This window comes from Rattus norvegicus, chromosome 19, assembly GCF_036323735.1.
Source record: "Rattus norvegicus strain BN/NHsdMcwi chromosome 19, GRCr8, whole genome shotgun sequence".
Lineage (NCBI taxonomy): Eukaryota > Metazoa > Chordata > Mammalia > Rodentia > Muridae > Rattus > Rattus norvegicus.
In genome coordinates this window covers 67,690,209-67,715,176 of record NC_086037.1, presented here as the reverse complement: position 1 = coordinate 67,715,176, position 24,968 = coordinate 67,690,209, and the positions used below count along the sequence as shown (strand labels likewise).

Genomic DNA, 24,968 nt, shown 5'->3' with positions numbered 1-24,968 from the left:
AGAACCAAGCCAGTTAAAAGGTGTGCCCAATCAGGAGGCTCCAAAATGTGACATGGATTTGCGTCTCCTTTTGATGCCTTCCTGGTGGTTTACGTAAGAGGCGGTGTGTTGGGGCCAGGAAGGGACGGAACCATGGGGCTGGGTTTGCACCAGCTATGCGAAGCCCCTCCGCTCTGCCCCCGCCTGCGAGGGGCTTTCTTGGCTGGGTCTGTTCCTGACAGAAGGGATGCGTGTTGTCGGGGGTGGGGGGGCTTGGCATGTGTGTGTGTGTGAGTGTGTGTGTGTGTGTGTGTGTGTGTGTGTGTGTGTTTAAAATACAGAAAAAAGAGGCATGGCTTTCCTCAGCTGTAGAGGCGGGCCGGGTTCTGTCGGTGCCAACTCCCTCAGAGCGGGCACTGTGGGGACACAGGAGGCGCACGAAGGCTGCAGAGGTGAGGGCCGGGTGTGGAGAAAGATGGACGCTTGCCATCTCGAGCGCCGGCGGCTGCGTGAGGCCAGACCCCATGAACAAAACCCGCAGCAGATCGCTGGCAGCCCATGTTAGGAGGCAGAAGACAGTTGGCAACGCTGCCGTGGAGGACAGCCTGGGAACGGACGGATGTAGCCAAAGCCAGCGCGGAACAGGTAAGGGCGAAGTGGGGCTCGGTGTTGGGGTACCTGTGGGGGCCGAGTCGGATGTGGGTGTGGGTGCCGGATCAAGAAAGCTTTCCGAGGGCTAGATCTGAGGGAATCTGTCTGTCTGCCTAGTGTCCAGGACCTCTCCGGGTAACCTCTGGGCCCCTTAATATGTCTTGGTGCCCGCTGCTTGCCTATGTGTGCTCCGCTGGTGTTCTAAAGATGTGAGGTGGGTTGGCCTGGGTGGGGCATCTGGAACCGTGAATACAGCAGCCGCGCCCCATGGTGGTCTCATGGCTGCACCATCTCCACTGATGTCCGTCCTCCCAGGGATGGTCCTCCCTACTCTCCTTGTGCTAGGTCCTCTGATCACGAAGGGATAGGTCCATTTCCTTTTGCAGGTCGGTTAGGGCGGGCTGCGGCTATGCTGGAGGGTCCTGGAGCATCCAGCGCCGCGCTCTCTCAGTTTTCTCAAAGCCCCCATCCTTGCCCACAGCCAGGCTTGGCACCTCGGTGCCTGTGTGCAGATCAATGGGACTGAAGCCAAGCGCTGTCAAAAGGATCCGGGTGCCAGTGCCAAGGAGCCAGCTGCTGAGGGCACGGGTGGGGTGGGCTCCAGAGGGGAGGGACGGGTGACTGAGCTTTTCTAACAGCTCTGAGGACAAAGCCCACTCCCTAGTGGTCCTAGGCTGGTCAAGGAGGGTGGGGCTGAGGGATGGAGACATTCTGCCTCATATGGCGTGGGTACTCCCAGGTGGCCAGTGTGGGTCAGGCGAAGCCATGCCCAAGTGCCCTTTCTTCCTTTTCCCTCCCATGCTTCCTTTTCCTTCCTCTCCTTCTCCAACAGAGGCTGGCCTGGGGCTCTGGGATTCAGGCCTCAAGCTGGTGGGATAGCGAGAGGGTCAGTGGAGCCACAGGGCACTTGGGCCACTCTGTTCGAGTGTGATGCTCCAGGGAGTCACTTTAATCCCAGAAAGGTGTCGTTCTAGGAGGTCTGGGCACTCGGGGAAGCAAAAACATTAGCTTTGGTACAGGCTCCATGGTACCCAGCTTCCTCCACAGACAGGTAGGGCTAGACTTTCTGACTGTGGAGAATGTAGTCAGAAGAGCCAAGCAGGGCAGAGGAGCCTCCCTAGAAGCATCAGGGAGGGAGGGGCCCTGAGGTAAAGACACTGAGGAGCGTGGTCCAGAGACTGAGAGGCACAGGGACTGAAACAGGCGGTTGGGAAGAAGGGAGAGAGTTTCCAGGGGAGGCTCCTCAGAGCCCAGCAAACGCTCAGCTGTAGATGTCCCATAGGCAACCCAATCGAAAAGGGCTACCAGGCACCAATACTGCTTAACCAATCAGAGACCTCTTCTTTCAGCCCAGGGAGGCACCACACCACCACCACCGTGGGCCACGGCCTTTAGACAAACTCTGGCTAAAGCCTTGTGAGGAGCCAGCTCCCTTTAAAAATCCTGGGATAGGCTTATCTCCTGTATGTCTCTGCACAGGGCTGAGGAGGAGAAGGCATTTGGAAAAGTTAAGGGGGAGGCGCAGACCTGTCATGGTCATGGTACGCACAGGGCTAGGGGGTTCATTGTCAGCTGGAAGGAAGCATGGTGACCAACCTGTGTTCTCATGGGAAGCACTCAAAGGGGTGCCCAGGCAGGCTTCCTGGCTCCAAGCCACAGACTCAGTATCTGGAATTCTCAGAAGTAAACTCTGGTGCATTGGTGCTAACCTGGTCTGACCTAGCTCTAAGCTCAGTTAAGGACCCATTGGCTGATAGTGCTCTGGGCAGAACCTCTGGCTCTGGGACTCACGTGGGTCTAGGAGGATGGTCAGGAGACAGAAGGAGCTAGCACTGGCTGGGTAGACTTTATTCACGGAGTCTGGGTTCATTCAGCTGGGCAAGTTGTCATTGGTCCATGTACCTCCATCAAGGGAGCATGCTGGCCTGGCTTAAAATCCCTGGTCTGAATACCCAGGAGTCTGCAGGTGGTCATAGCTGTCCACTGTGGCCCCATGGCCCTTGTCACAGACTTAGTCCCAACACAAGCATACCTTTGAGAAGAGAGACCCTGGGTACCCACTGGGCCTTCCACCTAGCTCCAGGCTGATGTGTAGGTAGTATATCTGTCTGTCATCTCTGCGACCCTCCCACCCAGAGTTACCATGGCCTGACCTGGAGGGTGGGGACGGAGCGTTGATTTCCCCACGCTGAGCAAGTCTGTTGTTGATGCTACTAGAGATAAAAACACAGCTGAGCTGTGAACCCACCTTCCCTTTTGTCCTGGGCTCTACAGTACCAGAGGATCGGGGAGGCAGGCAGAGAGGTTGTCATCCACCTGCCTCCCAGCTCCTTCCTCCCGCTCTGCCTCCCAAATTTCACAGTGCCTGCTTTCTGCGCTGGCCCAGCTCCCTGGAGACTCCACCAGATGTTCCTGGGCTGCACGTTTGCTCCCTAATGAAATATTCATGCAGTTGGTCTGCCTCTTGACACACGAAAATCTCCTGCAGCTTCCCCACCACCGGGAGCCCTGCAGCCCGCTCCCCGCTCCCCCGCTCCCCCAGTGTTGACAGCGCACAGGCACCTACTAGGAGCACCCCTACGGGCTCTGAACTGAATCTGCCTCTTGTCCTGAGCAGGGTCAGGGTCTCTCATGACTTCATCCTTCACCCTACCCTGGGGACAACTCAGACTCCATATCTCCCCTCCCAGGGCCCAGGGTCAGCATCTAAGCGTACTATTACCATGGACTTGTTTCTGAGGGGCTGGAGAGGCTGTTCTGCATGGGACCAGCTACCTAATGGGGGAAAGGTACCCCAAGGAGCATCCCACTCTACCCTGTGAGTCCAGGGAGGATGGGCTGTCCATTGACCTATGCTAATAAGCACCTGTGGCCCACCCAACCAGCGGTTGGCCAGCCTGTTGCCTGACATCTAGAGTTACCATGGCTCCTCTGAGGTAAAAAGCAAACCCCTAGATACAGGCTCTGTAAATGGAGACTGACCTTGCTAATGTGGAGCAAAAGACCTGCTGTGCCTTCTTTGTGTCACGCTCCCTGCAGCCCTGAGAAGTCCTCAGGAAAGTGTAGCTACTGCATTCTAAGGAGTGTTGTCCCGTTCAGTCTGCTCAGATGGACCGAGGGCAGAAAGGGCCACTACTAGCCGTGGCTGCAGGAGGCCACCGGCTGGGGCTAGATACTCCCTAGGGCCCACAGGCCAACTACTGGCATCCGTGGGCACAACATCCATTCTGGCCTTATATTGGAGCAGGTTCCTGAGGTCAGTTAGGTCTTCTTTTAAAGTCAATGATCAGAGCGGACAGGATGGTCCCTTGTCCCTCTACCCTTGTGCTGAGCTGCTCTGTCGGACCCTAGTCCTGGATCCCTCCTAAATCCAGAGCCTCAACTTGCACGATTTGATCACACAGGAACTCTGCCTGGTGGAACTCTGGGCCATCACTTAGTCTACTCTATACCCTGGGTGTAGTAGAAATAGAGAAAGGTAGCGGGGGGGAGACAGGGATACAGAAACAGAGAGAGACAGAGACAGAGTAGAAGAGTAGAGGTCAGCCATGAGCATGTGGAGAGAAGGGGTAGGGGAGTGGGGAAAGAGAGTAAGAGAGTAAGAGAGTAAGAGAGGAGGGGGCAAGCATCCCTGTTACAGTGAGTCAGGCACACCTGGCTGCTGTCAGGTAACTGTAGGAGCCTAGAAGAAATGCTAACACTGGGTACATCTGAGTCTGGCCTGGCTGGACTTCACACCCCACTCGCCCCTCCCCTTGGCCCGAGTCTCCACATTCCTGCCGTTGGCCCTGGCCCCTGTGCTGTGATATTACACCTGGATGCCACCCACTCAATCCAGCCTCACTCACTAATGACCCAAGACAGCTCACTAGTTATGGGGACCGCCCTTTTCACTGTTCTCGCCTGAGTGTAGCCTGAGTGTTCTCTGCCTGCAGGGAAGATCCTCCAGCGGGCCAGCAGCTCCAGGAACCCCTTACTAAACATCATGTTTAGGTTCCTACACAGAGTCAAGGCTCTGCCTGCTCTTGCTCCATGATGAGAAGGCCGTAAGCCTACGCTCCACTCGGCATAGGAGGGTGGGCAACTTGCTGAGTGTCTAAGCAGAGCCATGGGCCTGGCTTCAATCTCACTGGTTCTCTCTGAATCTTTGATAGGATTCTCCCATCATGGTTCTGAGTAGGAAGAGATGGTTGGTACTGAGAGAGAAGCCACGGGGGAGTTACGTGCTATGATCCTGGTGCACGATCAATAGCTATGGGTCAAGTTCTCCTATGTGTGTGATGATGACCCCAGTCACAAACTCGGGGGAGAGCCCTTGGCTCAGCGGCTGCCCGAATCTCACCCCTTAGAATGGCAGCTAGTGGTGCTCAGGGCCATTCTGCCACTGCCACTGCCACTGACTTCTTAGGGTTGAGACAACACCGTTCTTTCACCTCTCTCTTTGGATCACCCTCAGGGAGGGTTAAGAGACGCTCAGGATTGCAGGAGTCGCTGATCCGGCTGCTTTCACAAAAGATAGGCCCAAGGGGCTGCTTGTATCACAGGCAAGAGAACTCGGAGTCCTTGAGAGCATGATTCCTGCTCTCATGATCCTTCCCTGGGTAGCTGTGAAGCTGTCCGGCTGTCTGGCTGTCCTGTGGGCTGGTAAGATGATGCTACTCTGAGACCCTCAGGACACTGCTTCACTTGGGGACCTGTAATAGGGGCCAAGACAGGCAAAGGTTCAAGAAGGGTAAGGTTGACTGAGATGGAGGGAGGCCTTGGGGCAGTGGCAGGGGAAGGGGTCAGACACTGTCCCCTGGAGAGGGTCTTTACTCCTGGATCAGAGGAGAAGGAGAGAGCCTGAGTGGGCCTTCTATAAAGACTCTATACCATCCAATGGGGTTGCCAAGGCTCCCTGGTCAGCAGAGAGGCAAAGCCAGATCCAGATCTTTTACCAGAGGGTGACAAATGTCATTAGTCACCACTGTGGGGCTGTGACACTCTGGAGCTCCTGTTCTTGACTGACAGCTACAGTAGGTTGGATGAAAACTCATACTCTCTTCCCTCCTGCCTGGGGACCAAGAAGCCTTTGCTCTGACCAGGCTCAGGGGACTGGCTAGTCCCATGGGAGTAGCATGACTGAGACACCAGGGCCATCTGCTTCCAAATGGCCTTGCCTCTGCCAGTTGTCTGACTTGGTTGACTGTGACCACAGCAAAGTAGAAAACCAGAAGGCTGTGTTCCACAGAGCTAGGAGCCATGCTGCTGGATGCTAGTTCAGTGCCTCCACAGTTAAGAAAAGAAACAGCTCAGAGAGGACGCAGCGCTTCCCCGAGGCCACAGAGCTGCCTGGAGCCAGAACCAGGGTTGAAGAGATTCGGACCCTTTACCTGGAGACTGGCCTCCTGCTGGGGGCCAGATAGCAGGAACTGGAGTGGCAACCTCCCTTCCCTAAGACCTCCCAACGGGACTCCTGAGCCCCCCCCCCCGGAAGTTCACTGCCAAGAATCCAGGACTAGTGCCCTTCCCCCACACAGGCAATGGGTTTGAAAGAATGGGTTGGAGTCAGGAAGGGTCTGGGCCACATCTTCCCTCCCCCCTTCCCTGGCCCCCGCTGCCTCTCCCCATGCTGCCAGCGAGGTAATAAGCTATGCGTGTCGTGCAGAAATGAAACATGTTCCACAGAACAAATGGTGTTAATTTGCAGCGAGCTCCACGGCCCAGCATTACAGAGCGCCTGGAGGGCGGCTGCTGCAGCTGCGCCAGAATTAACAGCCTCGTGCAGCGAATTAGCGGGGCCATGCATCACCATCAGAGGGACAAAGCGCCCCGAACCCCAAGACTCCCACAGCTCTGTGCTCCAGGCAGGAAGCTGGCTCCTTGTGGTGAGAAGAGAAGCCATGTGTCTCTTCCCCTTTAGAGAAGTCAGTGGCCCCACCTAGGCTACATGTAGCTGGCCTTCCAGAACTGGGGTCACTGCATGGCCAGCTGTTGTCAAAATACATCTGGGGCCAGTCCTAGCGGGAGCCCGAGCTCTCCATGCCCACTGTAGCAGCCTCACAAGACAACACCTCCTCCCGTTTCCTTGCCTATAGATTGCGCTCCAGGGCTCTCTCTCACCCCTCCCCACTAGGGGCCTAATTAATCTGCCTGTCTATTTACTTCTACTTATTGTTCGCCTATCGGGCTGCTTGGAGCTGCCGGTCTGTATTGATCGTTCTGAGATGCACCATCTCCCTGGCGATTCGTCTTCCTCTGCGGGCCCCCGCCATCCATCCCGCTGGCTGACGAGTGTCTGCCCTGGGTGTTAGGAGAAAGCTGCAAATTGCACGTTACATCTTAATGGGCAATTCCAGTAACTTCATTGCATCTGATGAATATTTAACATCGCCCATCCATCCCCCTGTCGCAACCCAACAGCGGGGGTTGGGGGGGTGCGGTGTCTGGGACTTCCACTTGCTGCCTTCTGCCTTGTACCTTCTGAATTTGGAGGTCTTGGCTGCTCTCTTTGGGCAGGTGGCAAGGTGGCAGGTGGGGGAGGGAGGGCATGCTAATTTGTCCGTGCCACACAGAGCTCAGGCACTGTCTTGCTTTGGCTACAGGCCCTGCCTCCTTTCTCTGTGAGCAAGAGGGTCATTCTGGAATGTGTGTCTTCTCCAAGTTATGACTCTGTTTTTGAGACCCGTGCTGAACACGTAAGGCTTCCTATGAACACTTGTAGAGTGAAGGACCAGTGGTCGAAGGGGCCATCAGGAGCCTGGACTGAGAACCATAGAACTTCAGGCAAGTGTCTAGGAAGTACCTTGTCTAGCATTCGAGTAGGATAATGGGGAAGCTGAGGGCAGCAGAGGGGAGACTTTGGCTCAGTCACAGCTCCGGGTCTGAGGCTGTGATTTGTGGCAGTCCACTAGTCACTCTTGCCTCCTCAGAGCCTGGTCCCACACAACTTTTTGACAGGGGAGTTAGGGGAGGTCTGGATTCCGGTCCAACCAAGGTCAGGGAGAACTTGCAGGCCCTGGGTGGCTTCTGAGGCCACAGCCTGCTGCCTCTTGGAAAGGATACCCGAATCAGAAGACTCTGCAGCTGAGCCTGATTCGCTGCCCCCAGCCGCCTCTGGCCCCCTGCGCACCTTCTGACAGAGGCAGGGGCATCTATAATTGCAAAATCATTCCTAGTTATCTCGATAAGTAAGAACACATACTGTTTCAAAGTCCCTTGCAGGCTGTGGATTTGGCACACCACTGACCCCGCTGCTAGACAGAAAGCAGCGGCCTCCATGTTTAGGACGCATATTGCTTTGTTTCTCACCCCAAGAAGTGAAGAGAGCTTTTAGCCTGGGAGGCCGGTGCTGGGGAGACCAAGCTCAGTCTCTGTCTTCGGCAATGCCAATTTCTTTATCTGTAGACAGAAGACGTGCACTTACAGTTATTCGGTGTGTGGGTGTGTGTGTGTGTGTGTGTGTGTGTGTGTGTGTGTGTGTGTACATGTGTGTATCCAATGACAGAGTGTAATTTGCACTTCTGCTTCTGGTGCAAAGTTGGCACTGTGAAGATGTTGGTGATGATGGTGTTGATGTCGACGGCCATGATGGTAGTGATAAAAGATGCTGGTGGTGATGATGGCATTGGCAATGACGGTGACAGAGATGTTTGAGATAAGGACTGTAACTGGTGCTGATGGTGGCAATAGTGGCGATGATGGTGGCGGTGATGGTGATGTAGTGGTGGTTGTGGTGCTCGACAGTCACGGTGGCCATTATGATTGCGGTGCAAGTGGGTTTGGATCTCCAAATCCTTCCACGACCTGCCACAGTGCTTGGCTTACATTTGAGCGAGGAGATTCCTCGTTTGTAGCTATACAACTTCCAGTGTGTCCAGCAGGTCAGGGGCAGTCTCATCGATCCTTCCTGCAGCTTCCTGACTGGCAGATCGCTCAGGCCATTGAGGTAAGGGCCTGGGACCACGGTTGCTGATGAGATTACAGGACAGGTGTTCTGCAGAAACGTGGAGATAAAGGAGGAGTGGGGACCCTGTGGCCTCCTGGAACTGTAAACATCTAGGTGCATTGAACAGCCATTGTGAATCCTCACAGGAAGAGCAGTCAGGACACATTGGGAAGACTTGGGCAGTCAGTATCGCCAAGAGCAGCGGCAGCCAGGGCCCTGAGATGGAGCTGAAGCAGATGCTGGGCCAAGACATGGGTCCATGATCATCAAACCAAGGCAAGAAGGGGTGGTGAGCCTCTACATGGCAGAGATACAGGTCGGGAGGCCGTGACTGGCAGTCAAGGAGGGTAGACTTCATCAAGGAATGGCGAATCCCAGGTCTGGACACATCTTCAGTTTCCAGAGGGGTCCTGAGCCCAGCTCCCCTGCCCTCCCTGTGCATCGCCGGCACCAGACGACTTCTATTTTATGTTTCCTCCTGTTCCTCAAACTCCTGTTTTTCTGAGAAACTCCACTTCGGAGGGATATCTACCTACCGTGGCAACACAACACATCTGGACAGTGTGTGCCATGACCGAGATACAATGGAGTGTGCGTCCCATATGCTCAGCCATCATCTGCCCTGCACGGGGGCTCTTCCGTGACCTTCAAGGGCTCTACGGAAAGGGCTTGAGAGACACCTCACCCTTCCCTCTCTACAGTTGGGCAAGGCTGGCAGTTCTCTACGTGCATCCCTCCCTGCGGTGCAGGCTGCAGGCGCCAGCAAAGTGGAAGGCCTGTGGGGGAGGCTCTTGTTTGTCAGGGCAAGAATAAAGGTGCTTAACTGGTGAATTATTGGAGAGTGGATTGGCTAGGTACGGTCTCTGCTCTCCCTGGAGAGCTTAGCGAAGAGCAGTCCCCGGCCTCTGAACCCACCTCCAGACCAGGGGTGGCTGGTGGGTCGGTCATTGCTCGGTTACATCTGCTGTGCACGCGAGAGCACTTCCAGATGTCCCAGAAGGACCTGCTCGAATGTCAATTCCATCTTCTCACAATCATTTTCCGCATCCTCTTAGCGCCACAAGAACGCAGCCTGCTCGTTTGAATGCATAATTAGCCCAAGCATTCTACCTCGCTAATTTCAAGGCAGGGGACGCCAGTGGAGGGGGCTTAGGAATTTGCATATTAATTTAGCCGAGGGAGAGAAAAATTGTTTACCACTTTCTTCTAGCAGTTGCTCACAGAGGACTTAACTCTTTCTACTCTCCATCTGGAGCCTTCAGCAGGGAGCTCTTGGGGGTGCAGCTCACCCTCCCCAAAGACCCAACTACTTAAACCAGCCCACCTAGGCTCTATGGGACCACCCCCCAGAGTGCCCCAGCACACGCTCCTGGGTTCAACTAGCTACCCCTGGCTTTGCAAGATTCTGTCTAGCTACTTCAATATTAGACTGTGTGGAGATCCACAGATGACCCCAAGTACCCCTTCTTAGCTCTTCTTCACATGCAACCACAGGCATCTGGATCCCTTCGGCCACTCCACTGACTTTATCTGTTTGCTGATTCGGTCCTCAACTGTTCACTCTGTGTCCCCCCCCCCCCCCCCCGTCTACAGCCAGTATAGTGCTGTGTGCATAAGAAATGGCAGGCTATGGCTGCCCTTCCTTCACAGGCCAACCACTGGCTGCAGTGACCCATAATGAGAGAGGTGCTGCAATAGAAATAGCATGGTGATACTTCTCCCTGCCCCCTCTAGAGCGAGCAACCACTGGAGAGTCCGTATCTGGAGGGGTAGCATCCTCCTTGGCTCTGGCAGAATGAGGCTGCTTCTCCACCACCGGAGCTGCTGTGAGGAAGAAGGCAAAAGGGCTCACTGAAACATAGGGGGCCACTTGTCCCCTCTGTATTCAGGGGCTTGTGATGTGTCAGGCCAGGACTGGATGGTGGACTCAAGTGTGTGTTCTAAGCATAACCCGGCCTCCCTTAGCCTGTATGCTGCCGGGTACAGTGATTGCCAGCAACTCTGGTTCTCACCCAGACTCTGATTCCACAGTGCAGAAATGACAGAGCGTGCTGGGCTTGATGACTTTGGAGAGGACCAAGCTGTGATGGTTCTAAGTACTGGACAAGGGTTTTAATACGCTGCCTGTCTCTTTAGAATAGGGAAGCTTTGCTGGAGACAGGTTAAGGCTGGATGAGTCAGGCAGAGGGCTGCTAGGGTCCTGAGCACCCACTGGGGATAGAAGGCGAAGGTTCGAGACCAGATCAAGGCTCTGGAATCCAGCGTTCTAGGGAGCCGCAGTTGAAATCTTTTGGCCACACAGAATAGATGAACGAGAAGATGTCCACTCACTAAGGCCCTCTCTAGATAACAAGGGCCCCACACAAGTTCCACAGAACCACATGGACCCCATGCAAGTTCCACAGAGGCATACAGACTCCATGCAAGTCCCACAGAGCCACATGGACTCCACACAAGTCCCACAGAGCAACATGGACTCCACACAAGTCTCACAGAGCCACAGGACCCCATGCAAAGACTCCATGCAAGTTCCACAGAGCTACATGGATCCCATGCAAGTTCCACAGAGCCCATGTGGCCTTGGCATTGAAGGCCACTATGAGCAGGGAGTCATGTCTTCTCAGCAATATCAGCAGCCCAGAGACCCAGAGGCAAGCTGCTCACTCTCAGTGGCCTTCATGGGACTCTTCTTATTGCCCTTGGTCCACTTATGTGCAGTGTCCTGAGCCTGACATTTGGCACATGCCCAATGAGACCAATGTCTGGAAGAACTGATGCGCACAGAAGGGACTGATGACTACAAGTACCCTATCATGTGGCTGCAGGGCCAGGGTCTTGGTGACCAGAATAGAAACTTAGCTATTCAAGGGGCATGACCAAGGTCAAGGAAGCATGGTGATAGGAGCACCCTGGAGCAGGACTGTGTCAGCATTTCCAGAAGCCTGTTGGGGGTAGGACAGAATAACTAAAGGTGAAATGACACACAGGACAGGAAAACAGCTGGCTGTGAAGGAGGGGCTTCTGGGACTGTGCACACGAACAGGTCCATGCAGGAGCCATGTTGAAGATACTCCTGGTCCCCATATAAAGGATCAGAGCCCCCGACTCAGCTGGGTTCCCAGACTTAGGGGGCTGGAGGCAGGGCTGAACCTTTTGTGGTTTAGGTAAGCTCGGCTAAGAAATGTGCCTGTGACACCTGAAGAAAAGGCACACAGGGTTCAGTAGCTCACCCAAAGCTGCATAGTTACTAGCAGAATACTCTGCCAGTGTGGAGGGGGTAGTCTTGCAGGATGGAGATCTGGTAGTGCTGGAAGACTCATGCCTGGGCCAACGCAGGCCCAGAGTCCAGACTCCCTTCATGGATCTCAGGGCTCAGGGGAGCGAAAGGAGCTCCCTCCACACCTTACACCTAGCTAGCGGAGCCCAGCTGAGAGAAAGTTGATTCCAGCTGTCCTCTCTGGCTTCCTTCCCTCTGTGGCCTCCCCCTCTCCTGAAGATTCCCTCTCCTCTTTTGACTCCAAACCTCAATTCCCTATGGTTTCCAGGGCCCTTCTTTCTCCCACTGCAGTAGGCGGCTCATCATGGACTCCTGAGGGGGATGACTGACGGATGGGAAGCTCATCTTTGGGCAGGAGACAGGGATGTATCTAGGAGAGAACCTAGTGCTTTTGAACTCTGAGGGCCAGGGCCAGAAGGCTGGAGTCAGGCTGCCCTCATTGTACAGGGAGCCGACAGGGCCCTGTGGCAGGACCGAGCCTTGGGGAAACTGGAACAGCCTGCTCGAGCCCCCTGCTGCTCCTGCTCATCCAAGTGAGGCAGGCTGGCTTCCTTTGTGTGGCTGCGTGGGCGTTGTGGGCTGGGTCTGGAGGTAATTTGTCTGCCTCCTGCAGCTGCCTGTCATCTCACATCTGTGAAGCAACTTCATTTCACTGTCATTAAAAATCCCAGGTCTGACAGGTAGCAAAAAAAAAAAAAAAATCCAACGTGAAAACATCAACCTAGGGACCAGCCTGGGCTCCGGTGGGAATCCTCCTGCTCCCGGCCATCTACTCCTTCAGGGAGGCCAGGTGGGAGATGGCCTTCTGCTCCGTCCTGAGGCGGGGTGGCTGGGCTGCGCAGGTGTTCCCTGCTACCCAATCGGAAGAACCAGACAGGAAAGGGACGGGGTGGGGGCGGGGCTGCGGGAAGGCGGAGACCCATCCGAGACACCTGATGGATGCCCGGGCTGTGCTACACAGAAATCTCCAGGGGCCAAGCATTGCTCATCCATAGATGAGGCGAGGAGACCCCAGAGACCTAGGCACACATCCAGGCCCTATGCCTGGGACCAGGCTGACTGATGCTCAGGACCCTTTGCTCCTTTTTTACTTGACAGCTCTTTTTGTTTTTCTTGGTAAGGGCCAGGACCCCTTTAGGAAGGTATGGCAGGGTCGAGCGAAGTCCCGATATGTCTCCCCACCCCCTACCCCTGCTATCTCTGAGACCTCAGACTCCAGGAGCTGGGCGGGACTGCAGCCCTGCCTCTGGAAACCTCCCTGGGAAGTGTAGCATCTGCTGACTTCTCTGGACCTCCGGGGTTTGCAGTTCTAGCGCAGAGTAAGTGGATGGAATGCATGCGGCCTTGGCATGTGGGATGTCCTGGGCCTTAAACTCCAAGAGGAGACCAGCTATGTTGTGGGAGCATCACTCACAGTTCTGCTGTGGGCTATTGGAAAGAATATGGAGCCTAGGAGAATAGCAGTTGCTGCAGTTGCTGCTGTAGCCCTCCTCTTACAGGAGGTCGATACCGGGCTCCTCCATAGATCTGGCACCTTACCTATCCACACCCAGAGTCAGGCTCAGAGGTAGCCTGCATGGTGGAACTGGACCTGTCCCGGGCCACTAGGCCTGTATGCACCTGTCCCCACGGTCTCATTAAGACTTCATCAATTGGGCTGGGGATTTAGCTCAGTGGTAGAGCGCTTACCTAGGAAGCGCAAGGCCCTGGGTTCGGTCCCCAGCTCCAAAAAAAAGAACCAAAAAAAAAAAAAAAAAAAAAAAAAAGACTTCATCAATTAAGGCTGTGAACTGGATCTGGATTGGGTTGAGCCTGCAGTCTTGACCCTCCCTTCCCCCCCCCCCCGGCCCAGTGCATGGGCAGTGTTACCATCTAGAGATTTCAGTAGACTCTAAGCGTTAAGCATTCCTCTTGCTGGTGGGTGAGGAGGCCCTTCCAAGGCCTGGAGCCCCTCCCGGAGCAGAGGGGTCCAGCACTCGGAGGGTTAAACGCTGATGATGGCTTTGTCTCTGCACCAGTGTGCATAATGTGCCGCACATTTGCATACTGCAGCGTGCGCTCAATTAAAATGAACTTTTAATTTCTTCTAAGTAAATTACTTCTTGCCGGTACGTGATGTGCACAAATGTCAGAATAATGGGAGAGCCTTAAGGAGCTGAGGAGTGGATCTTGTGGGGGCTGCCTGAAACAACCCCTGAAACATATGCGTCTACGTGCCACACCAGCACGGGACGCACGCTGCCCCTCGGGTGGGCCATACACCAACTCGCCACCGCCGGTTGTATCCACTCCACAGTCGCCATATACATCCTCGCTGGGCCGTGGGCGCCCACTTACACCGTCTCTCACTCAGCAGCGGTCTTCTTCTCCTCATGTGCCTCAGATATGTGCACACTTACATGTAGAGGGTTCCCTGAGGGACGGGTGGATTCGCCCAGCCTCAGTTTCCCCTTCTGCTCCTTAACTTAGCTGTAAATGAGAAGGGCTTGAAACGATGGTCACGGAAAGCAGCAGGAAGGCAGTGGTAGACATGGCTCCCTCCACCCCATGGGGCCAGCAGCCTGAGCCCAGACCTGTAGCACACACCAGGGCAGGTAACCATGCATCTGGTCAGAGGAGGGATGAAAAATCAAATCAAGACACACAGCGAGTGCAGGGGTGAAGGCTGCCACCCCAAGGCCTCACCTCACCCACTTATTTCAAGTATCAGAAACTGTAAGGAGCACCAGTCGTCAGCACAGTAGGCTGGGATGGGGCGAGAGGAAGCCTAGCAGAGTTCCCAGGGCCCAGCACCTGGCACAACTCCTTAGCCTTGCTCGGCAAGTCTTTCAGTACCTTGGAGAGGTCCAGAACCGGCTGTGGCCCTCCGCCTCAGTCCTGCTAACCACGCCCTGCCCTTATCCACAGAGGCAGCAGATCAGACACCACCAGCCTAGAATCTGCCCTGACTTCAGCACCACAGGTCTCATGACACTGACATAATCACTTGGAACCTCTTAGCACTATGTATGTGCCTGGACCTGAGGACGCCCGAGGCCGCATTTAAATCCTCTGCTCTAGGGACCTGCAGGATGGCTCAGAGGGTAAAAGATGTTTGCCATTAAGTGTGATGATTTGTGTTTGATCCCTGGGACCCACACGGTAGAAGACAACTGATTCATACAAAGTTATCCTCCCACTTCCGCATGCAGTTGGTAGCATGTGCATGCCTATATGAACACACACACATGCACACATACACACATGAACATATATGCACATGCACACACATGCACACACACATGAACATACACACACATGCACACATACATGAACATTGCACATGCACATGCACACATACACACATGAACATTGCACATGCACACATACACACATGAACATACATGCACACGCACACACATGCCCACACACATATGCACATACTCTAAGAATAATTGAAACACATAAGACCCCCACCTCCATTCCAGGTTTTGTCCAAACTACTCCTAAATGTCTATGGGACCCTAGACCATATGTGAAGCACAAATAGGTCTCTCTAGGTCTGAGCCACTGCCTGGTATCATTAGCACGGCAGAGCTGAGGGTGCCTGCCACTGCTCTCCTTAGCTGATCGACTGCTACACTTCAGACTTCTGACTGCCCTAACTTGGCCTCTCCTATCTCCCCAAACCCCCTTGGGGCCAGACTTGTCAACGGCTCTTTCTGTGCCAGTAGCAACTGTGCCAGGAGGAGGTCTGCAGACTGTGGCCCCTGTGGAGGAAGGTGGCGCCAGCAGCTCAAACCTTGCCGATAAGGTATCTGTGCACAATGCCCCTGCGTGCATCCTGCTCTGCAGAGGGAGGGCAGGGAGGATTTCCTGGAAGACAGAGGTGGCACGTTGATTGTGGAGGCTGCATCAGGATGAGTGGCTCTGAGGGGACATGGGGTGAGGAGCTTGCCTGCAGGGGTAGGAGGAACATGACTATCTTGAGCTTGCATCTGGGGAACTGCAAGGTGCAGTTAGCATGGAGAAGGGCTTGGGGGAGCATCACTGAGAGGCACAGGCCCCACAGTCCACGTGGCTGTGTCCCCATAGAGATGGCTGCTAAAGGAGACAGAAGAGGCGTGGATGGGAAACCATTTTCATACTGGACAGATGGAAGGGCTTTAGGGGAAGACTCACCCCGGAGCAGGATGGGGGGATAGTGGAGCCCAGCACTGTGCACACACTGAGGTCTGAAAGCTGAGTCAGGGAATGCAGACAGTGCAGTGAACTGACATTGTTCCTGACGAGGAAGGTGACCCTGGTGGAGTCCAGTATAGGGCAGGACTTTCAGAGATACTGCCTATGACCAGCCCAGGTTGACAGATGGGGCAGCCCAGCCACGATCCCCCTGGGAAGATACAATAATTAAGTACCAGCAGGTCACACGGTCACTCGAACAGAAGAAAGGAGCCAGTCCCAGCCTGGCAGGGTTGCCTGTGTGTGGTCTCTATGAAGCAATGGCTTGTGCATCTGCATGTCTACCTAACCAGGGACCACACAGGCTCACTGGAGGTCCCCAGGATGATGGATAGCGGGAAGAGAAAACAGTGCTCTAAGCATACACCTCAGCTGGGTACCCACCCTCTACGACCTCTGACCAGCCAGGCTGTGCACTCTGGTCCTCCCTCCAAGGACCTACCAGTCCCCTCACACCACTTTGTCACCAGGTCCTGCCCGTTTCCCCAGCCACAGTCCCCAGAATGTTCTGTCTCCTTTCTGATCATATCTAGCTGGGGGCTGAGTCAATGACAGGCCCAGCACACAGTAGGGAACAGGCCCAGCACATAGTAGGGAACAGGCCCAGCACACAGTAGGGAATAGGCCCAGTACACAGTAGGGAACAGGTTCAGCACTCAGTAGGGAACAGGCCCAGCACACAGTAGGGAACAGGCCCGGCACACAGTAGGGAACAGGCCCAGCACACAGTAGGGAATAGGCCCAGCACTCAGTAGGGAATAGGTCCAGCACTCAGTAGGGAACAGGCCCAACACTCAGTAGGGAACAGGCCCAGCACACAGTAGGGAATAGGTCCAGCACACAGTAGGGAACAGGCCCAGCACACAGTAGGGAACAGGCCCAGCACACAGTAGGGAATAGGTCCAGCACTCAGTAGGGAATAGGTCCAGCACTCAGTAGGGAATAGGTCCAGCACACAGTAGGGAACAGGCCCAGCACACAGTAGGGAATAGGCCCAGTACACAGTAGGGAATAGGTCCAGCACTCAGTAGGGAACAGGCCCAGCACTCAGTAGGGAACAGGCCCAGCACACAGTAGGGAACAGGCCCAGCACACAGTAGGGAACAGGCCCAGCACTCAGGGAACAGGCCCAGCACTCAGTAGGGAACAGGTTCAGCACTCAGTAGGGAACAGGCCCAGCACACAGTAGGGAACAGGCCCAGCACACAGTAGGGAACAGGCCCAGCACTCAGTAGGGAACAGGCCCAGCACACAGTAGGGAACAGGCCCAGCACTCAGTAGGGAACAGGCCCAACACTCAGTAGGGAACAGGCCCAGCACACAGTAGGGAACAGGCCCAGCACACAGTAGGGAACAGGCCCAGCACTCAGGGAACAGGCCCAGCACTCAGTAGGGAACAGGTTCAGCACTCAGTAGGGAACAGGCCCAGCACACAGTAGGGAACAGGCCCAGCACACAGTAGGGAACAGGCCCAGCACTCAGTAGGGAACAGGCCCAGCACACAGTAGGGAACAGGCCCAGCACTCAGTAGGGAACAGGCCCAACACTCAGTAGGGAACAGGCCCAGCACACAGTAGGGAATAGGTCCAGCACACAGTAGGGAACAGGCCCAGCACACAGTAGGGAATAGGCCCAGTACACAGTAGGGAATAGGTCCAGCACTCAGTAGGGAACAGGCCCAGCACTCAGTAGGGAACAGGCCCAGCACACAGTAGGGAACAGGCCCAGCACACAGTAGGGAACAGGCCCAGCACTCAGTAGGGAACAGGCCCAGCACTCAGTAGGGAACAGGTTCAGCACTCAGTAGGGAACAGGCCCAGCACACAGTAGGGAACAGGCCCAGCACTCAGTAGGGAACAGGCCCAGCACACAGTAGGGAACAGGCCCAGCACACAGTAGGGAACAGGCCCAGCACACAGTAGGGAACAGGCCCAGCACTCAGGGAACAGGCCCAGCACTCAGTAGGGAACAGGTTCAGCACTCAGTAGGGAACAGGCCCAGCACACAGTAGGGAACAGGCCCAGCACACAGTAGGGAATAGGCCCAGTACACAGTAGGGAATAGGCCCGGCACACAGTAGGGAACAGGCCCAGCACACAGTAGGGAACAGGCCCAGCACACAGTAGGGAACAGGCCCAGCACTCAGTAGGGAACAGGCCCAGCACACAGTAGGGAACAGGCCCAGCACATAGTAGGGAACAGGCCCGGCACACAGTAGGGAACAGGCCCGGCACACAGTAGGGAATAGGTCCAGCACTCAGTAGGGAACAGGCCCAGCACTCAGTAGGGAACAGGTTCAGCACTCAGTAGGGAACAGGTTCAGCACTCAGTAGGGAACAGGCCCAGTACACAGTAGGGAACAGGCCCAGCACTCAGTAGGGAACAGGCCCAGCACTCAGTAGGGAACAGGCCCAGCACACAGTAGGGAACAGGCCCAGCACACAGTAGGGAACAGGCCCAGCACACAGTGGGGAATAGGTTGGTGAGACCCCAGCTGCAGCTTTATGCACATTCAAGGTATAAATAACTGTCAGACTCCAGCTCTTGTTATGCCCAAGGGCCCGCCCAACTCCAAGAGCTGTGCTATCTCCATTGAGTCTTCTCCTTCGGTGGGGGAGGAAGCATCTTCAGCAATCCCAGCGGCTGAATCTTACAGGAGGATCCCCTCTCAGGTCCCTTCCTTTCTATTTTTTCACACCCATTTTTTCCTCTGAAGAGGCTTGACAACGGCCACTCCCCTGGGATTTGGGATCTGCACATTCAGGTGTGTACACACACGTGTGTGTGCGTGCTCGTGCATGCATGTGGGCAAGTCAGGTATGTGGGCACGCCTGTGTGCACACAGGAGGTAACTACAGCCCAGCCCTCCCCCCACCCGCATTGGTGAAATTTACATTGAACCACAAATTAATTTCATAATTTTTTCTCTCTAATTATGCCAACATCTGTTGCAAGGCAAGCTGTGTGTGTGCATTTTAATGTGTCCCCCCCCCCCCCGCCGCTCGCCTGCTCACAGCGTTGCTGTCTGTCTCTGACTGAACTTTTCAATAATTATCACCAAGAGAGGATCTAGACTTTCATTTCTCTTGCTGCTCCAGAGGAGGAGGGAGATGATGGGGGAGGGAAAGGGAACGAGGGGCAGATGGAAAGGGAGACCAGGAATGGGCAAAGGGAGCTGTGGCCCGTTAGCACTGGAGGGACGCCTTTGTGCCTGCAGGAAGACAGCACGGCTGTGAGGAGAGAATAGGGCAAGGGTGAGGGAGAGAAAACAGCTGGAAGCCACGAGTCGTGGCCAGAGACAAGACTTCTCTCCCAAGGCCTGAAGGTGGGGGTGTGCAGAGTCACGGTATAGCTTCTGACCTCCTGTGAGCACTGCACTCTCACAGTATAGATGAGGAATCATGGCTTTGCACTATGTGTCTTGGGAGCCCTGGTGCCTGGGTCCTGCCTGGATTCCTGAGATAGCCTCTGGTCCTGACAGGAGTCTGGCCCTGGCACCCGAAAGAGTGTGTGCTGAGGAAATGCATTGGCATCCTTCCCTGCCTTCCCACCAGCACCCACCTGCTGGCCCAAGGAAGAGAGTGACCCCCAGAATCACCAGAGATAAGAGACTCTCCAAAGAGAATCCTCCTTCCTACCCTTGGACTGAGCGTGAGCCTTCACACGCCTGAATGCGTGAGGGTGTGTGTGGGCATGTTGGATGTGTGAGCTTGAGGACTGTGCACATGTACATGCGATCTGTGCTCAGGCACACGTGTGTGGGCTCCAGTCATTTGTGTGTCTATGCACATGGATGTGCCTGTGTGGGCTTGCGCATACTAACTTCTGATCAGCCCTGCCCGGCAAATGGACCCGTTTCCAGGATCGTGGCATCCAAAGACCCACATATGATATTCTGGATGCCAGTTGTGCCCAGAAGAAAGTAGGTGGGGGTTGGGAAGAGCAGCCATCACTCAAACCCATGTCTCTAACACTGTGCTGACACCACCAAGGTGTCCGTGGAGATCCACGAGAGCCTGGCACTTTCCTAAATGAGGTGCTAGCTGTAGGCACCTGTGGGTCGTTGAGAGGTTCATTCCCCCTGCAAGAGACCCCCAAGTGCACCCAATGACAGAGCATCAGCACGGCCCTGGGGCCAGGCTTGGAAAAGGCAGGATCAGGAGTAGGGTAAAGCAGGAATCCCCTCACGGACAGAAAGTTACGGAAGGAAGTAGATGGTGAGACTGCTTCTGGCCATGATTAGAATAACAGACGTCAGAATTCCATGCCTGCCAGAGACAGCTGCTTAGCCGCACTCCTGCACACGGTGGTTTAGATGTGGAATGCTTCCTGAAAGGCTCATACGTGCAAGGCTTGCCTCCCAGCTACGGACCCAGTCCTTGAGAGGTGCCTGGACCCTGACGGTTCTGAGTTACTCAGAACATAGATCCACTGAGCTGTCTATAACATGATGGCCCTACTAGGAGGCGGGGCCTCGCGGGAGGCGGGGCCTCGCGGGAGGCGGGACCTCGCGGGAGGCGGGACCTCGTGGGAGGTGGAGCTCTCTGGGTGCATGCTCTTAGGGGCTATCCTGCCCTAGGTTCTTCCTATCTGCTCTCTCCCCTTCTTCCTCTTCTTTTCCTCCCCTGTTCTCCCCTTTTCTTCCCTTCCTTGCTCTCTCTCCTCCATCTCTTCTTTTCCTCTACCCTTGTGAAACTTGAGCCAACCTGACTCTTCACTTCTCTGCGCTGGTCTGCCACAGGAACAAAATTGTGACCAACTGAATGGAAGATGCTGCGAACCTCCCTCAGCTTTCTGCCTGGAGAAGGTTCTCCGGCTCCTGCTGAGTTGCTGTAGAGGCCAAGACGGCACTGTGGCCTCAGTAGACTCGGGAAACAGGGGCTGGTGTTCAAGGGTACTGAGGTGCACACAATTAACGGAGTGTAGAGAGAAAGAAGCTATACCAAGGAGAGGCCAGAGCAGTACACAGGAGTGCCCTGTAACCACATGAGACATGGGCCCTGTGAGAACTGTCACCAGAAGTCGATGTGGCACTCCTGACGGTGTTCAGCTCTCACGGATGGAGTGCAAATGTTGGCTGAAGGCTTTGGAAAGGCAAGTCTTGAGAACAGTGTGGTGATGGTCCTCACACAAAGTGTACCTTGTAACCCCTCTTTGTGAACAGTTTTGCCAGCTAAGGCTTCATGGCTGAAACAAACATCATCTTAGTCATAGAAAAGACCTCAGAGGACGGACCCAGAGGTGACCCAGGTGCGGGAATCAGAAGGGAAAGGTTTGAAAGAACAGGTGAGCAGCAGTTTGGACCACAGGAAAGAAAGGTGAGAGAACCTAAAGATGGATCTATTTAAAGAATCCCAATTTAAGCACAGATGTAAAGACTCAATATGGCTCTAGACATGTTTCAGCCTTTGTTATGAAGCCCTGGATCCGGTCCCCAGAACTATATAGGTCAGGCATGCTGGTAGCTCACGCCTATATAAGAACTCAGGATGTGGCTCCAGGAGGATCAGCGGTTCAAGGTCATCCTCGACTACAGGTTGAGTTTGAGGAGGCCATCCTGGGATATGGAGACCCTGTCTTAAAAACAGAACAACAAAGATGCTACCACCTGTGGCAGAATGTGAAGCCAGCCACCTGTCTGTGCCTGGGATGTGGAAGGAGAAAACAGAGACTCAGAGAAGACAAAAATGTTTACTCTACCAATCAATGAAGGCATAAAAACTAGAAAGCATCATCATAACATAAACACCACAGGCAAACTACGGAAACCAAAGCTAAAGAAACCACCCCAGGAGCAGGTAGAGACAGACAGATACAACACAGACACAGACACACAGACACATAGAGGAGGACCTGGTAAGGAATACTGGCGACTTCCAATCAGAATCAATGCAAGACTGAAGACAGCAGGAGAGCCTTTAAAACATCAAATGTATAAACAAAGAAAATTGAAACACCCTTCAAGGATTAGACAGGAACAAAGCAATTTTTTTTTGGGTGAACAAAATCTGAGACAGTCCACCACAGCAGACGACACGGTGGAGAACGTGAATGAAGAATCACGTTCATGGGAACGGTGGAGAATCCTTCAAGAGAGAAGATGGCCTGGAGAGCCTCAGACCTCCTGAGAGAGGAAGCTGTGGGAAGTTGCAACGTGGTAACGCAAAGCCCTCTTTCCATTTCCAACCTTCTTTAGAGGACAATGAGAGAGACACAATAGTGTCTGGTGAGAAGAGTCATGGCATCTGCGGAAGGGACATGTGTGCTTTCAACCCAAGGCAGGAGGGTAAAGAGACACTACAGCAGCATTTCCTTTCGGAGCATGAGATCATATCTATAGATGTGGCGTGAGTCCAGAATAAAGATATCTTTGTCCTTGGAGCAGCTGCCAAAAATAAGAAGCTAGGAGGTATACCTCCTGAACGAAATCAAACGTTACAGAGTAATCAAACAATTCAAGTAGGCAAGGAGGAAAATATGAAACGAAACCCAAGTTTGTATATAAAACAAATACCAAGAGTTTAAGCTCCTCCATGTTGATGATTAAATTAAATATAAATGGGTTAATATCTGATTTAAAAGGCAGAAGTCGAAGGGCCAGCATGTGAGGTTCAACCTTCCTACCATGTTAGAAGCCCTGGGTTGGGGTTGGGGATTTAGCTCAGTGGTAGAGCGCTTGCCTAGGAAGCGCAAGGCCCTGGGTTCGGTCCCCAGCTCCGAAAAAAAGAACCAAAAAAAAAAAAAAAAAAAGAAGCCTTGGGTTGGTTGAATCCCCAATACCACAAGGAAGGAAAGGAAGCAAAAGGAGGGCCAGTCAGATGCCTCAGTGGGAAAAGGTGCTTGCCACTAAGCCTGACAACCTGAGTTTGATTCCCCAAACTCACATGGTGGAGGAGATAGCTGACCCCTGAAAGCTGTCCTCTGACCTCCATGCACATATGCACACACACACACACACACACACACACACACACACACACACACACGCCACTTTTCAAAGACTGAAAGGAAATCAGAGGTGGTTTCGCTAAGAGTAGACAGAGGAGACTGCGGACGAGAAGTCCCATTAGAGTTGAAGAGGAACACAACAGTTATGAACTCAGAGGAAGAACCATGGGGCCTGCTCTTAAGAAAAAGTTTAAAACCCATGGCACAAATCTAAAGGGAAACGGACAAACTCATAGTCACCATTGGCGGTCCCAACATCCCTGTCAAATATAAAACCAGAAAGTCAAGAGGGGGGAGACTAGGGAGAAGACAGGAGCTTCACCCACCATGACCTCGTTGATAATGGTAGCCCCTTCATTCAGCAGCAACAGAATACATGAGACTTCCCCACAAAGGCAAACAGAAGAAAGACGTGGCGATATTCTGACACTGAAGGGGGTTGGGTGATTTTGGCTCAGTCAGAGATTTGGAGATCCCATTTGAGGCTTCCACAGTTAACACAGCTCCATCCACCAAAGCTCTCGTGTCTCCTACCAAAACACGAAACAGAACCGTGAAATCTGAACATTCAGCTAATACACCCCTCTTCTTTCCCGTGTTGCTCTAGGTGCCAGGAACCCGGAACGAGACCTCGGATTTGACAGAGTACGGTAATCTATGGCGTAGACAATCTGCCGTTTCTACCATGGATATTTTGTTTTGTGACATCTCTCAAGCTTGCATTGGAAGCAGACGTGTACACATTATCAATAAAGTCTCCAGGTTTGGTGTACAGGGGGCCTTGACGTCTGCTGGCCTGTGTGAGTTTGGCATTCTGAGGACTACTCACCTGGGGTGCCCCTAGCTGTGGCTTCTTCTCTAGGCCCCTCTGGAGTCTGCACCTGAGGAAGCCCCACCCTTACTCAGCCTGGCTTAGGTAACCCCATTCTTCATGGCTGCAGCTATAACTGTGGCCAGCCTTCCTAAGCAGCCCGGTAGCATGGAGCCCCAATACGCTCTCCTGGAGCCGTGGTTGCCAAGCACAGACATAAGAGCAGTGGGATCCCCTGGGCACTGAGCATGCTCTGCTCTGTCCACTCACTGAGGGGTCAGCCTTTGCTTTCAGCCCCTACAGGATGCTGGGACATTGAGATGGGGGGCAGTCTATCAGCTTCTTTCCAGGCTAATCCATGGCTGCCCCCTGCAAGTGTGTGTGGCATCTTGGACTCTGCTCACCTGTCATCTGCCTAGACCCTGCAGACCACAAACATGCCCAATAGCTGGGTGGCTTCACGGCCACGCGCGTGGCAATCCTCAGGAGTCACATGTGGAAAGCTGAGCTGTGGCCTTCTGTAGCCTGAGTCCGCTCACCTCGGAGGGGTAAACTGGCTGCCCGCTGTGCACAGAGCAGATACAGACAGTAGCAGGCTAAGACCTACCGCGCCTAGGTCGATGATGCCTTCCCTGGACTCGGTGGTGACAGCATGCATCTCGGGGCTGTCACAGAGGAAGAGGCAGGAGGCCCAAGCTACCCCCTCCTCTGATGTTTGCTGTTTTGTTGTTGTTGTTAATTCTTCACCAGGTGGAACCGGCACTGTGGGGCTTAATTAAGCTCAGCCAGCTGTTGCCGAACACAGGAACGCAGAGCAGCAGAGTCAGCCTGGAGCTGTGAAGTGGGGAGGCTGGGGCCACAGCATCCCTGGGCTAGAGGGAAGGAGTCTGAGGAGCAGAAAGCTGGGACAGCCAGGGGGACCCCACCCCCGCAGGTCCAGGGATGCTTTCTCCTCCCCTGCCCTCCTCTCCCCTCCCCTCCTCCATGCATTGAAAGATCTCAGCTCCCCCTGAGAACTGAGGCCCACCCACCCTCATAAAGGACAAAGGGAAACGTCACAGGGAGCCCAGGGGAGAGCTTAAGGAGGCTGCTGCTCAACCCTAGGGCTGAAATATAGGAGAGAGAGGTAGAGAGAGATGGAGGGGAGAGAGAGA

At 54.2% G+C, this 24,968-nt stretch overlaps 1 long non-coding RNA gene across 1 annotated transcript; it reads left to right on the top strand.

Moving 5' to 3' along the window:
* The first annotated feature begins 49 nt into the window (after positions 1-49).
* LOC120098493 (uncharacterized) lies at positions 50-23,788 on the top strand. Its single transcript, XR_005496727.2, has 2 exons — positions 50-624; positions 20,797-23,788. It is a non-coding gene; the product is annotated as an uncharacterized LOC120098493 (long non-coding RNA).
* The last annotated feature ends 1,180 nt before the right edge of the window (positions 23,789-24,968 follow it).